At 39.8% G+C, this 14,062-nt stretch overlaps 1 long non-coding RNA gene across 1 annotated transcript; it reads left to right on the top strand.

Moving 5' to 3' along the window:
- The first annotated feature begins 4,160 nt into the window (after window positions 1–4,160).
- Window positions 4,161–13,442, top strand: LOC124882831. The gene is made up of 3 exons (XR_007042006.1): window positions 4,161–4,230; window positions 12,676–12,910; window positions 13,311–13,442. It is a non-coding gene; the product is annotated as an uncharacterized LOC124882831 (long non-coding RNA).
- The last annotated feature ends 620 nt before the right edge of the window (window positions 13,443–14,062 follow it).

The raw sequence follows: 14,062 nt of genomic DNA on the forward strand, positions 1-14,062 counted from the left end.
TGGTGAGGTTTTCGGAAGTTGGAAGTGGATAGTTATCAGGTGGAGGGTGAGCAGGGTTCGCTTGGAGGAGGACAGAAGCTTTGAGCTGTCAGCTAGTACTTGATCCAAGTAGATTCCTCGGGAGCCTGGAAACTTGACTTTGGCAGGATGCAAAGCAGGGACCTGGAGCCTGGGCTGAGAATTGCAGGAGCTTTGGAGCTTGGACTTGAAGTCATCTGGAGCCAGGGCTAAAAATTGCAGGAGCTTTGAGTAGTGATGTTACCCCTAACACCGAGGCTTCAAAGCACGCTCCAAACTCAACAGGGTAGTTATGGTGGAGCAGTGGGCCGGAGCTTGCTTCATGTAACGTCACCGATCAGGTGTGAACCACTTCACTGCTTCATTCAGACCGAGTCAGCTGACTGCTTCGAGTTGACTGGCGGAGTTTCAAACATCTGGTGTGATTCAGTGTATTTAAGATGGCTCAAGCTCCGGTTCACATCCCTGTTCTACACGTTTTATACGTTATGAACAGCTCTTGTTTTTGGATATTTGGAGTTTTGGTGGATTATTCTGTCATGGAGCAACCATCTAGGAAGTGTTCCCAAGTGTGGGAATATTTTTGATTTGGTGCCACCTAATAAGGTAATGTGCATTGAAAGTGTTTATTAGAAAGCCTATAGCCTATACTATGCAGTGGTATTATAGTTATGGTATCATGTTATGCAAGAGGTGTGGTAACGGGTTGTTATCTTGGTTTAACAGGTGCAGTGTTTGCTTTGCCCGCAGCTGCTGACGTATAATAATAATACGTCACCAATGCTGAGCCATTATAGAGCCAAACACGAGAACACTCAGCCTCATGCCACCAATCAAGGTCAGCATAACATAGATATACATGCAGAATTAGAAAGAATGACAGTTAAATGTTTGTAAGTTAAATTGAAGTTACTTTTCTTTATTTATTTTATTTAGGATCCAGGAAGCAAGAGTTTGATGAAGCTCTTGTGGACTTCATAGTGAAGGTCTCCCAGCCTTTCTCTGTATCCAAACCTATACCACCAACAAAGAGAGCCTAAAAAGACATAAAAAACAATGGATAAAATAAACAAATGTTAAAATTCCAATATAGTAAAATATGCAAGTTTGATTCCAACTTTGAAGTCTGGATTTGGATAAGATATAAAAAAGTTTAAATTAAATCTCAATGGGCAAACAGTTTATTAGTCAGAATCTTTTATCAAAAGCTGCTGTAGACAAAATTGATTTTTGTCCTGATTTAAAGCATCAATTTCTGCACATTTCAGATTTTCAGAGAATTTGTTCCAGTACTGCAGAGCTTATACAATGAATGCTGCCTCCCTTTGTTTGGTTCTGTTTCTGTAAACAGTGAAAACAGTCTCCTTAGACCTAAGGCGTCTACACGGTTCGTACTTGACAAGCAAATCAGAAATGTATTAAAGCCGAAGACAAACAGGGAGCCACTGTAGTGATTTAAGGACTTGTGTGATATGATCCATTTTCCTGGTGCTAGTCAGGACTCTGGCAGCAATCTTAACCTAAATAACATCGCACAGGGGTGCGTGCGCCAGCATTGATGCAATTGTGTTGTCCCTACCTACCCTGCTTTCATGGCACCTGGTTGTGCTCTTCCAAATCTTTGTAAATTGGCACGGACAGTGTGTGCCGCGCTCCATTCAATATGGGTGAATTTGAAGGTGCTCTCCCAGAGCAGGTCCACCTGTACCGGTATTTATATGATCCTGCTATTGTAACAAGGTGGTAGTATGTAGGAAGAGAACTAGCTATAGCAGTTAACATGTGATCCATAGTAGCTTGGCAAATAGCGAAAACTTAATGATTTCCTCATGTATCTTCATTAGTTAGAAACCATACCATGCCAGCTCATGGCGCTCAGTCTAACATTCAACTGCCACCTGTCTTTTTGGAGAGTACAGCACCAACATTAGTGTCAAGTATAAACTGCTACAGCCCTTGTTCAGGTTTGTGCGCCATCAGCAGAGTCCTGCATGACACTCTGAAGTGAGACTATAACATAAGGTCCCAGTAGCAGCTCACAAGGATCTTAACAGGCAGCCTTTTGTAACTTACTAAATAACAAAATAACAGACTTACCATAATACAGGGTAAACAAAAAATATATATGCAACAAACATCTATAATATATAATAAAACTAAAATATCCAAATAATGTATTTAACAAATATTATCTAACACTGGAAAATATCTAAAATAACATTACAATGTCTCTATTTAAATCTATAATATTAAAACCCTAAAGTACACAGGTTACTTTCCCTTTTCTCAATCAATAAATTTGTTGGGGCTGGAGTTTCTGTTCTATGTTTTTGTCTGTGTTTTTTGACGTCTAGTAGGTGCTAGTGCTCAGCAGTGGTGGAGACAGGTGTTTTCCATCTCGGTGATTGAGTCCTGGAGTACTTAAGCAGGAAGCAGCCAGCATCTCGACGCTCGAGTATTAGCCTCTGTGGTAGCTACTCAGCCAACCTCATATTAATTAAGTTTATGTGTACTTTGCCTTCGACAATGTTTAACTTGTTCTTTGTTCTTCTTAGTGAATCGAACCGGCGACTACCTGGAGGTTACCCAGGCTGGTTCCGGTGGCTTCGTTTCACACTAGCCTCGCTCCTAGGATCTCCCCAGGAAGGATCTTCCACACACACCTACGCGATGCCGAACTCTGGAACTTCTGCAGCTGGCTGCTTCCGGACTTGGATTCTCCAGACCATTCAACCTAACCTGTCCACCCTCCACCTCTCCGCTGACGCGTCGCCTGCACTCCAAGCTCTACCCCAAGTAACTAAGAAATCTTCGGACTTACCATTGTCAACATGTTCAGTTCTTCTCCAGTCCGAATCCCTCTCCTCCTGGAGGATTGCCTACTCCCTCCTAGTAAGAGACATTTCATATTTAAGTTCCGGTTTCGTCTACTGTGCCACTTACTTGTCGTTTTTCCTTTCAGTTGTTCCTGCACACCATACCGATACATTCTCCTTAAATAAACCCGTTTCCCTTGAGCGTGATTCTGCATGTGGGTCAGAGCCATATGTAACACTATGACAAAATTGACTCTTCCAGAACCTTTAAAACGTGCTCAGGCCCTCAGGGAAGCTTTTCACCAGAACACAATGCAGAGGAACACACAGAGTTAGTGATGGTGAGATGAAGCTTTGTAAAGCACTTAAGCTTTTCTTACGATTGGTACACTCATGAGCCAAAGTTTCTAATGCTTCATTTGCTGTACTGTGCCATCAAGTGGACAATAAAACAGGCAGAATGATTATAATGACAAGACTTTGTTGTGTAAAGTTTGAATTGATTGAATAAATGAATGAAGTTTGTAATGCCAATAAATTAATTCTGAATGTGAACTTACTAGAACAACATTTTATTAATTTTTATTTAAAAATAAACTTTTCTAATCTGCTAAGCTTTAGGCATTCTTTCTTTTTTTTCTATATAATTTTGTCTGCTTTAGAAAGAACCCTTTCACGTGACATAGATGAAGCAGGGGTAGCCAGAAAAGCAAAAAACAAGTTTATAAGGTGGGATAAACATTTTTCTGTCCCTTCCAATACTTGTCTGTTTTTTGCTTTGCCAAATAGATTGCTATCGCACACACAGTAGAATCCCAAGACAGCCAAATGTGACGGGGAATCAACAGTACTTTGCTGTCCCTAATTTTTGAAATTCCAGTTTCCAAATCGGTCATGTTCTACGACCGTCTCACGAGACTTCAAATGTCACCACATGCGTCATCACCACAAGCCTTGATACAAGCTTCACAAAAATCTTCCTTGATTACTAGACACAAGCTTTAGAGCACCGGCACACAAGGACAAATGACTACACAAAGGTACGTCATCTGCACAACAAATGCTGTTATACATTTTAAAACATCCATCTTTTACATCTAATTTCAAAGATTATTAGTTAAAGCATTATTTATACATTTAATTGTTTTGTTTTGTTCACAGGACAAATGTGTTTGAATGTAAGTAATGAAGACCTTCAGTTCACCCAACAAGTGGACGTGGGTGGATCACTATATTCTGTACCTACTGGAAACATCACAGAGATCCACAAGGTAGTATACAACACAAAAACTGTTGCCATAGAGATGCTTGGTTACAATCCCAAACACAACACCAGCCAAAAGGAGCAGTGCCCTCCATGGAAGTAGAGGCTGGAAGTTAACATCAGAGAAACAAGGTAGCTGTCAGAGCAACACAAAAGTGTAATTAAGAAAGAATGGCTCAGAAAATACTTCAGCCTACCCACTCCAGAGGCTCTAGAGCAGGGCTCTCAGGGGTCTCAGACTCCAGTTCTCGAGAACCACTGCCATGCAACTTTTACATGCATCTTTGCTCCAACACCACTGAATCAAATGAATGGCGTGACAGATGCCTTAAAAAAACTCAAATTTCAGTCGCATCATTCCACAGAATATTTTCCCAAAAGTCTTGGTAATCAGCGAAGCTGCTGCTTTTGACCTTAAGTTCAAGCATACTTGTATTATTTAGTAGGACAATGATTAAAATCACACCAGCAAGTTCATCTCTGAACGTTTAAAAAATAATAATAAAAGGAAGTTCAGCAGTGGCATAGTCAAAGTCCAGACTTAAATCGTATTGAGAGACAGTAGAGTGACATGAAACAGGCCATTTATGGTGAAAACCATCCAGTATGGTTGAATTAAAACAGTTTTGTAAAGAGTGGGCAAAAATTCCTCCACACTAATGTGAAAGACTCTTTGAAAAGTGCTTTTTGTCTGAAATTCTAATTATTTTTGATAAAAGCAAAAAAAAAATTTAAATCTGTAAATGGCCAAATACTTTTTTAACAGCACTGTCTAACACAAACATGCTGCTATTATCCAATCCACAGAGAAGAAATAGTGCAGCACCAACGTTTTTATTCTCTCTTTCTCCATTTTGTCTTGGCAGTTAGACTTGAAGGGTAAGGTACAAAAACTGTAGCAATGTAATTAAAATCTCATCTGATGTTTATTAAAATATAACCATAATCAGAAATGAATGGATTTAGGTAATGCCACATAGCAGAGTAATAATGTGTGTGTTATTGGCATGTATGAAGAGCTGAGTGAGCCACTTAATCATTTTTATTTGCTTAATGATTGTGTGATACTCTTTGAATTTGGTTTGCACCTGAAGGGGGGGGTTATTATGTGTCATCAATGGTTGGTATATCTATGTAAAAGACATTAAAGATTAGCCATAGCGGTATGTAGGTGCATCAAAATGTCAATACAGTTGAAAACAGACATTGACATATAATATATAAGACACAACTATTTTAGTCTGTCATTTCCTAACATGAAATAGTTTTCATTTTATGTCAGTTAGAATGACCAAAATTATGTCAATTTCCATAATAGAATAACAGAATAGCTTTCAGGTTTGTCAAACCTAGAAGTGTATTTATATTTCCATTCAAGGTTTTTTCCACAGTCAGAAAAATATGCATGGAAGGATTTATATTTTCTTGGTGTTAGAATTTCTTTCAAATTGTATGAGTTGGGTCAAATATTTTGGGTATCCTTACAGATGTTTCTAATAATAGTTTGCTGGACTTGCCTTTTTCTCCAAACAGAACTGGTGTAACTTATTTAGGTTTGCAGCTTTACTCACAAACATCATTTTAGTCCAGCCCACAAATTTTCTGTGGGATCCAGGCTTTGTGATGTCCACTTCAACACATTGACTTTGTTCATTTGGTATCAGGCTTAAGGTCATTGTCCATATCCCAAAACCACATTTGCATCCAAGCCTTAACCTTCTGGCTTTATGTCTTGATATGTTGCTTTGATATTTCCACATAATGTTTATTCCTTATGAAGCCATCTATGCTGTGAAATGTGCCAGTCCCTCCTGAAGTAAAACTCCCTGAAAACACAGTGCTGTTAACTCCATGCAAGTCTCCCCCTCTTCCCTCCAAATATAACGACGTTCTTTAACCTTTAAATTTTACTTTCATCTCACAGAACATCTCTAAAAATAAAGGTCTTTGTCACCGAGTGCGTATGCAAATTATAATGTTGGTTTTTGTATGTTGCTTCCGGAATACTGGCTTCTTCCTCTTTGAGTGACCATGTCAATACAAGACTTGTTTCCTTATCTGCAGTTCCACTGTGGATGATGAAACTCTCTTATCAGCCTCAGAAATGTCTTCAGAAGGTCCGTGGCTTTAGTTTTCGGGTCGATACACAGATAGTGACACCTTCAGACATCTAGATATGTTACCAAAGAATGAACCAGACATATCAAGGTCCATCACTATTTATGTGGCGTCTTGCTTGAAATCTCGAGATTTTTCAATGATACAGGAAACAGTGTGTTTACTGTATTATCTTAAAATACATCCGGAGGTGTACCTTCATTTAACTGAAATGTCGTGAATTAACTCATCAGAATCTTCAGCCGGGCTTTCCCAAATAAATGAATTAATCATTCATTTTGGTAATCCTAACTGACCTAAAACAGGGCATGACTAATTCCGTCTGCATGTTTTAGGCAACACAGTCCCTTAAATACATCAGAACCAGATACCTTATATTAATGTTTAAATGAGATGTTTTAAAGGTATTCCAGGAACGATTTGACTACACAGTAGAGTCTGAAAAGTCAATGCGTCCAGCTATCAAGTGATCATGAGGTGGTCTCAAAACATAATTATTGTCAGTCACCATGTGTTGATTTTACAGAAGTTCTTCAGTTTTGTCAGACAACCTGATGAGCAGTCTATCCTTATCGACGCTGTCAATAAAATTTAAGAACCGCTTCTTTGCAACTTTAAAGAGTGTCAAACAAAGCTAGAGGGTGTCAAGCTTAAAGCACTCACCTTCATATTCTGGGCCCCTGCTAATGGCTTAAAATTACTTCACCAGATGACGTCTTGCTGACAGAAAATGGATAGTTTTTCCAGAGAAGCACTTTACCTATTATCACAGGATCTTGTGCCACAACATTTCATCATGCCTGTAGTGTGATTTGAATAAGAACAGGTTTAAGTCACACTTAGCTTTAGGATAACAAAATTACCAACATTTCTAATTGGTGTTGGAAAGGCAGTGTTAGTGCATTCGTTCAGATTCATGTATGAGAAAAAGAATCCTTCCTCTACAAGTTCTGGATCTATATTTTACAAGACTCTCTGATTTAATTAAAACTTAGCAGGCTGAGCCAGCTCTCCTAATAACTGTAATTTAATTCAGGTTTTAGTGCTTCAACACATATTGACATTAAACCTAATTGCTTCCGCTTTGGTGTTTCCTCGTAAATGTAATGCAGAAACACGGTAACTTATACCACCATTTTAGTTCTACAGGCCTAAGTTCAAACGCACACAGTTTGCTGGTAATAAAGTGAAGTGTTTCGCAGGATTGGCTAGACATCTCTACAAATGGGATTTATGCTTGCAGCACAGCAAGGAGCTCAAATCTTTAATCATGGGGCAAATGACCGGCCACTGTAATTCATCAGTACACAACCAGCAGAGGAATGTTTTCAGACTGAATTGATCAATAGTTACCTTCTCTGTAAACATGCCCTTTCTGGTTAAATGGTAAGGCTTCAGAGCATACAGTTAATAGTGTTTAATCTGTGCTCACTGTTTCAATGAAACTCAAGAAATGCATGATGAGAATAAAAATGTTCATAGATCACTGAGGTTCACATCTTAATTCTGCTCTGAGTTTAGGATGTGTTGAATCTGCTGTATTTTCTTGAGGATCATTGACCATCTGCTTTTGTTTCTTCCCATCATGACAGAGGCCACTGACCACAAGTTCCCATCAGTGTTTGTAAGATAAATCGTAGCACATGAATTATCAATGGTCATGAATATGAGTTTTTCTCCCATCAGATCAAACATTTCACAAACGCAGACATGAATTTATCACTTCAACATGGATTCTTAGGGTTTTTTTTCATCTTGATAATATCATATTTAATAATTCAAGGCACTGTTAAAAGACCAGGCACAGGAGAGACCTATTTATTGCACTTGCTTTTAGGTCTGTCTCATATTTTCAACTTATTTCATTTTTGACCTTTACGGACTGTTGTATTACTTATTGTATGTATGAATGTACTTGTTTTCATTGTAACTATAGCTCTGTAGATCTGCTGTCTTGCCAGATCCCTCTTGAAAAAAATATTTTATTCTCAATGAGGTGTTTTACCTGGTTAAAAAAAGGTTAAATACAAATTTGTAAAAATACTTTTTTTTTAAATCACCGTGTGTAGATCCTTAAGCAAATCTCTTTTAGCAAATTTATCTATTTTCTCTAAATTTAGTGGTGCAAAAATGTGAGTAAAAAACTGAAATGTACCGAACATTACAGAACACAGCGTTAGACATACAGTGCCACGCAAAATAATTCTCCTAGTTGAACGTTTTCATATTTTGTCAGCTTGCTTCATTATATTTTACTGATCTAGAATTTTATTTTATGCAATGGACCAACATAAAGTGATGCATCATAATGAAATGCAGGAAGAATTTATGTCAACCATTTTTTCAACCATTAATGACCAGCTTTCCTGTCCATGCTGAAGAACATCATCCCCACAACATTTTGCTGCCACCACCATGTTTCACCTTGTGACTGATGTGTTCAGAGTTATGTGCAGTGTTGGTTTTCCTCAACAAAGTATTTCATGTTGGCCAAAAGGTACGTTTTGGTCTCAACTGACCAGAGCCTCTTCTTCTGCATGTTTGTTGTGTCCCCTACAAAATATAACCAGGATGGATTTTCAATGGCTTTTGCTTGTCACTCTTCCATTAAAGCCAGATTTTTTAAATGAATAACTAAGATGTTATCCTGGTAACAGATTCTCCAATTAGGAGTAACCATAGGCAAAGTGAGCACATAAGCCCCATTTTGTCCTCCTTGCAATGGATGCCTTCACATTTTAGGATTGATTTTTATTTTGGTTTTTAAATGTTTAAACTGTCTGGCACCTCCTTTTTTAACAGAGCTTTTACGCATGAAGTTTATGGTCAGTACTCCTTTTGCTATTAGATGTTTCTAAGACTTGTCTTATGACCTGAGGAGACAGAGCCTTTTCTGTTGTTGCTCCCAAACTCTCGAACTATCTTCCTCTTGCTGTAAATCAGTTCAATTCAATTCAAAACTACTTTATTAATCCCAAAGGGAAATTAAATGTTGTTGTAGCTCACAGGTCCTAGGTGAGGGACAAGACAAAGCGCAGTCCACAGACCCCTTATGATGATTGCCAAAAATGGACACAGTGTTTCCTCCCCCGGACATGGGTCACCGGGGCCCCACTCCCCACTCTGGAGCCAGGCCTGGAGGTGGGGCATGCTGACGAGCGCCTGGTGGCTGGGCTTTCACACATGGAGCCCGGCCGGGCACAGCCCGAAGAGGAGGGGCACACTTCCGATTCGCTCACCACCAGTGGGAGGGGCCAAAGGGATCGGGTGCAATGTGTAATGGGTGGCGGCTGAAGGCGGAGACCTTGGCGGTCTGATCCTCAGCTGCAGAAGCTGGCTCTTGGGACGTGGAATGTCTTTATTAGCTTGAGCTTTTTCAAGTCCCTGGTTCTGATGCTGCTATCCCAGCAGACGATGGGAGAAGAGATCAAACTCTCCACAACAGATCTATAGAAGATATGCAGCATCTTGCTGGAAACACTGAAGGACCTAAGCTTCCTCAAGAAGTACAGTCTAGTCTGTCCCTTCTTGTAGATAGCTTCACTGTTGCATCTCCAGTCTGTTGTCCAGGTGAACACCGGAGTATTTATACTCCTCCACCACCTCCACTTCTTCTCCCACGATGGAAATAGTGTTTGACCTATGCCTGTTTCTCTTAAAATCTGCAGTCATCTCTTTTGTTTTATTTACGTTCAATATGATTGTTTCCTCACCATGCTACAAAGTGGTCCACCAGCTCCCTGTACTCAGCTTCCTGTCCATCTCTGATCCACCCCACGACTGCAGAATCATCCGAGTATTTCTGCAGATGACAGGAGTTTGTCTTGTACTGGAAGTCTGAGGTGTACAGAGTGAAAAGGAATAGTGAGAGTACAGTCCCCTGTGGTGCTCCTGTGCTGCTGACTACCTGGTTAGACTCACAACCCTTCAGTCTCACAAACTGTGGTCTGTTTGTCAGGTGGTCTTTGATCCAGGAGATTGTTGAGGCCTCCACCTGAGTCTTCTGGAGTTTCTGACAAAGCAAATCAGGTTGGATTGTATTAAATGCACTGGAGAAATCAAAGAACATGATCCTCACAGTGCTGCTGGCTTTGTCCAGATGACAGTGGGTTTGTTGAAGCAGGTGTATGATGGCATCTTCAACTCTACAGCAATAAGCAAACTGAAGGGGGTCCTGATGGTTTATTGTTTGCTTACTGAGGTGGAACAACAGGAGTCTCTCTAGGACCTTCATGATGTGAGATGTCAGGCCAACAGGTCTATAGTCATTGAGGACCAATGGGTGAGTTTTCTTTGGTACCGGAACAAGACAGGAGGTCTTCCACTACACTAGAACCTTCTTCTTGGGTAGGCTAAGGTTGAAGAGGTGCTGCTGAATCCCTCAGAGCTGCTCTACACAGGCCTACAGGACACTAGGGCTAACATGATCTGGACCTGCAGCTTTATTCCGATCACCTTACTTCTTGAGACACACAGGTAGAAGGGGGAAGCAAAGGGAGCATCAATATCTTCTGATTTGGTTGAAGGCAAACATGTGGAGGTGTGTCCGTTTGGCTGTGAGCAGGAGAGGAGGATAATGAGCTTGTTTTTGAACTACAACTAAACCTATCGAAGAATGTTTTCAGTTCACTGTCCAGACATCCATCGGTCCAATCTTCTTTCTGCTGGAAGCCTGTGATCTTCTTCATCCCTGACCACACATCTCTGCTATTGTTTTGCTGGAGCTTGCTCTCCAGCTTCTTCTTGTACACCTCCTTGCTGTCTCTTATCTTGACTTTAAGTTGCTTCTGTAAACTCCTCAATAATTCTCTGTCTCCCTCTCTGAAGGCTCTTTTTTTCTTGTTACGCAGGTCCTTCAGGTCAGTGGTGATCCAGGGTTTGTTATTGGGGAAGCATCTCACGGTTCTGGTGGGGATGATGTTATCCACACAGAAGTTTATATAGTCGGTGACACACTCAGTCATGGCATTGATGTCCTCTCCATGTGGCTGGCACAGTGCGTCCCAGTCTGTAGCCTCAAAGCAACCTCACAGGGTTTCTTCAGCTTCATGTGACCATTTTCTCACAGTCCTCTTCATTAGAGGATGCCTCTGAACAAGGGGCTTTCATTTCAAGCAGAGAAAAACTAGATTGTGATCTGATTTGCCTAGCGGAGGTCTTGATGTAGAGATGTATGATTCCTTGACATTTGCATTGTTTAAGTCTGAAATAACTCAAAGCTGGACTCTCTCTACAAATTATGTGACTTTTGTAGGGCGATTTGTTGCATTGGATTTTATTTAGGGGTATCAGAGTAAATTATCTGCTCTTTATCTCATAAAATTATGTTTTGGTTGGAAAATGACAAAATGTGAAAGGCTCAGGGGGTATGATTGCCTTTGCAAAGCACTGCACCCAAATTATGCTCCAGCCTAATTGATTTGCAAAGGGAATCATTGGTACACATCCTTTGTTCAGTAACTTGGTTTGGTGCATAAATTGATGACTTAACTAATTCAGCTTCTACTAAACCAATTGTAGCAAGAAACAAACTTCCCAAAAACAAGATAAAATCTTTGAGACATGCAGCGCAGTGGAATAAACTGATTTACCTTTGTTCTTTACATTCCATTTTTGTTCAGCAGATAATAAAGATCAAAGCTGACCGCATTGTTCCCTTCCCTCTTTTTGAGAAGAAAACAGAGATCAGACATTTATTGAATATCTAATGCTGCAGAAAATGCAATGAAATATAAATCAGAATCTGCACTTTAAAAAGTCACGTACAATTGACTTTGCCCTGTTGAATAGCCATCAAACCCCTCCTTCACAATCTCTTTCAGGCTGTAAAGTGCAAAAATCACCTGAATATTACACCAGAATATTACACCAGACCAACAGTTCAGCACCTCAAATCGTTAGACCCTATGCACACCATAGACAGGAGAGATATAAAGTTGTCAAATTTTTAACTAGACACAGATAACCTCTAAAAGTAGTTTCTTGGATACTTAAAAAACTGAACCAAGATCACTAAATGTGTAACAAAGAATATTTGAAACCACCCAGACTCTAATTCCAAACTCCCTATGAATAAAGAAACATTCACGTTTAATCCATCTCATTGTACTTGAGTTTTAAACAGGTTTAGAGTGCAGCCCAACACTGTATGAACAAGTCTCAAGTCTCTACTTTTCTCTAAAATTTACACTTCACATACCCAAACACAACAACCCTAAAAACACTATTACTAAAGAACAGAAAAGTAATGACATTTCAATACAAACTCCGGTCATGCTTGAAAACAAATAAGCCAAAAAGAGAAAAAAAGTGAACCGTAATGAGAGCTGACTGAAGGTTAAAAAGTCATTCGTAACAAGAAATTGATGTATTGCTGGTTGTTGCTGGGCCTGTACCTGCAGCGGGCCCTCAGAGAGCCACAGTCCACCGTCACCTGATTATTTTTCACCTTGTTTACAGCTGCACTCCTTCATAGCCCTGCCTCTGTCTCCCTCCCTGCGCGGACCCGTCTCATTGCGTCCATCTCAACGAGGCATTCAAGCGAATGAGAGCCCGGGATGGGCGGGAGGCAGGTAAACACAGGGACAGGTGTGGAAAGACGGCTAGAAAAATACACATGAAGTCATGTAGCGCTACCTAAATCTGTCCTGACGTGGAACGAGCGGCTGTTTAGTGTGGAAATGAGTCTGAGCGGGTACGTTCCTCTGAAGCAGCACACCTGGAAAAGGACAAAGTAACACCTTCTAGGAGGTGTCGAGCTGTTTTATATATTAGGAATGTTGTCTCTGAGAGAAGCAAATTGTTTTTGCAAGCCTTCATTATTTTCAACTTGTTTGCACAAAACACACAGTCATTATTAGCACTCACACATGCAGCAGAAATGCAGCACCAAGCTACCCTTTCCTATCATCTTCTCTAGTTGTTTAAAGAAACCAAAGATCCTGTTGTGAAATTGTAAGATCTAGGAATGGTATCAAGTGTTTCACTCAAACCTGTTTCCTTTTCAAAATAGAAAAACCTTGAAATCAAGACATATAAATTCCATATCCGTTTTTGCCTCCAAGATTTGATTTTGTTTTTTTGTATTCTTTCAGGCCCTGTCCACAATAACATAGAAGCTTTGGATTGCAATGATTTACATCTCTTATTTACATGCAAGTGGCAGGGTTCCAACGCATTTTTCATTTTAAACTGCCACACTTTTCCAGGATTCTCTGTGCTTTTTGACCCACTTTTTAAATGTTAAGTGTCTCTGTGAATAAATGGCAGAAATATTTCTAGATGTCAGTTTTTAGATGATAGATGGATGGATGGTCAACAACCGGATGGATGGATGGATGGATGGATGGATGGATGGATGGATGGATAGGCAGATAGATAGATGGGTCACATTTTTGATGAATATCTGTAATGTGACTTTATACAGAAATGGTAATTCTACCTTTTTCTTATCCACATTAGGATGATTGGTCTCTCAGGGATAAAAAGGGCACAGACTAAGCAGTAAAATAATAGGTTTAAATGGTATGAATGCCTCCGCAAGGTAAAGATAACTTACCAACTCTTGAAGTAAGTAAGTCTTGAAGTAAGTCCACTTTGCTGCTCTTAAAATGTTATTCCTTTGATTTTTGATTTGTAACCAACGTTTACATTATTGCCATCTATAATTATGGGAATTCCATTTCAGATGTTAGAGGAAATTTCAGAGCTTTCTGTGCTGACAGTTGTGATGCTTGTCACAACTTTAATTTGTAGTATAATTAGACAATGTTTGTTGAACTGTTAGGCACATCTTATAGAAATGACTTGTGGTCTAACCAAGAAATATGAAATCTGAAAATCACAA

Source organism: Girardinichthys multiradiatus, chromosome 17 (genome assembly GCF_021462225.1).
Source record: "Girardinichthys multiradiatus isolate DD_20200921_A chromosome 17, DD_fGirMul_XY1, whole genome shotgun sequence".
NCBI classification, from domain to species: domain Eukaryota; kingdom Metazoa; phylum Chordata; class Actinopteri; order Cyprinodontiformes; family Goodeidae; genus Girardinichthys; species Girardinichthys multiradiatus.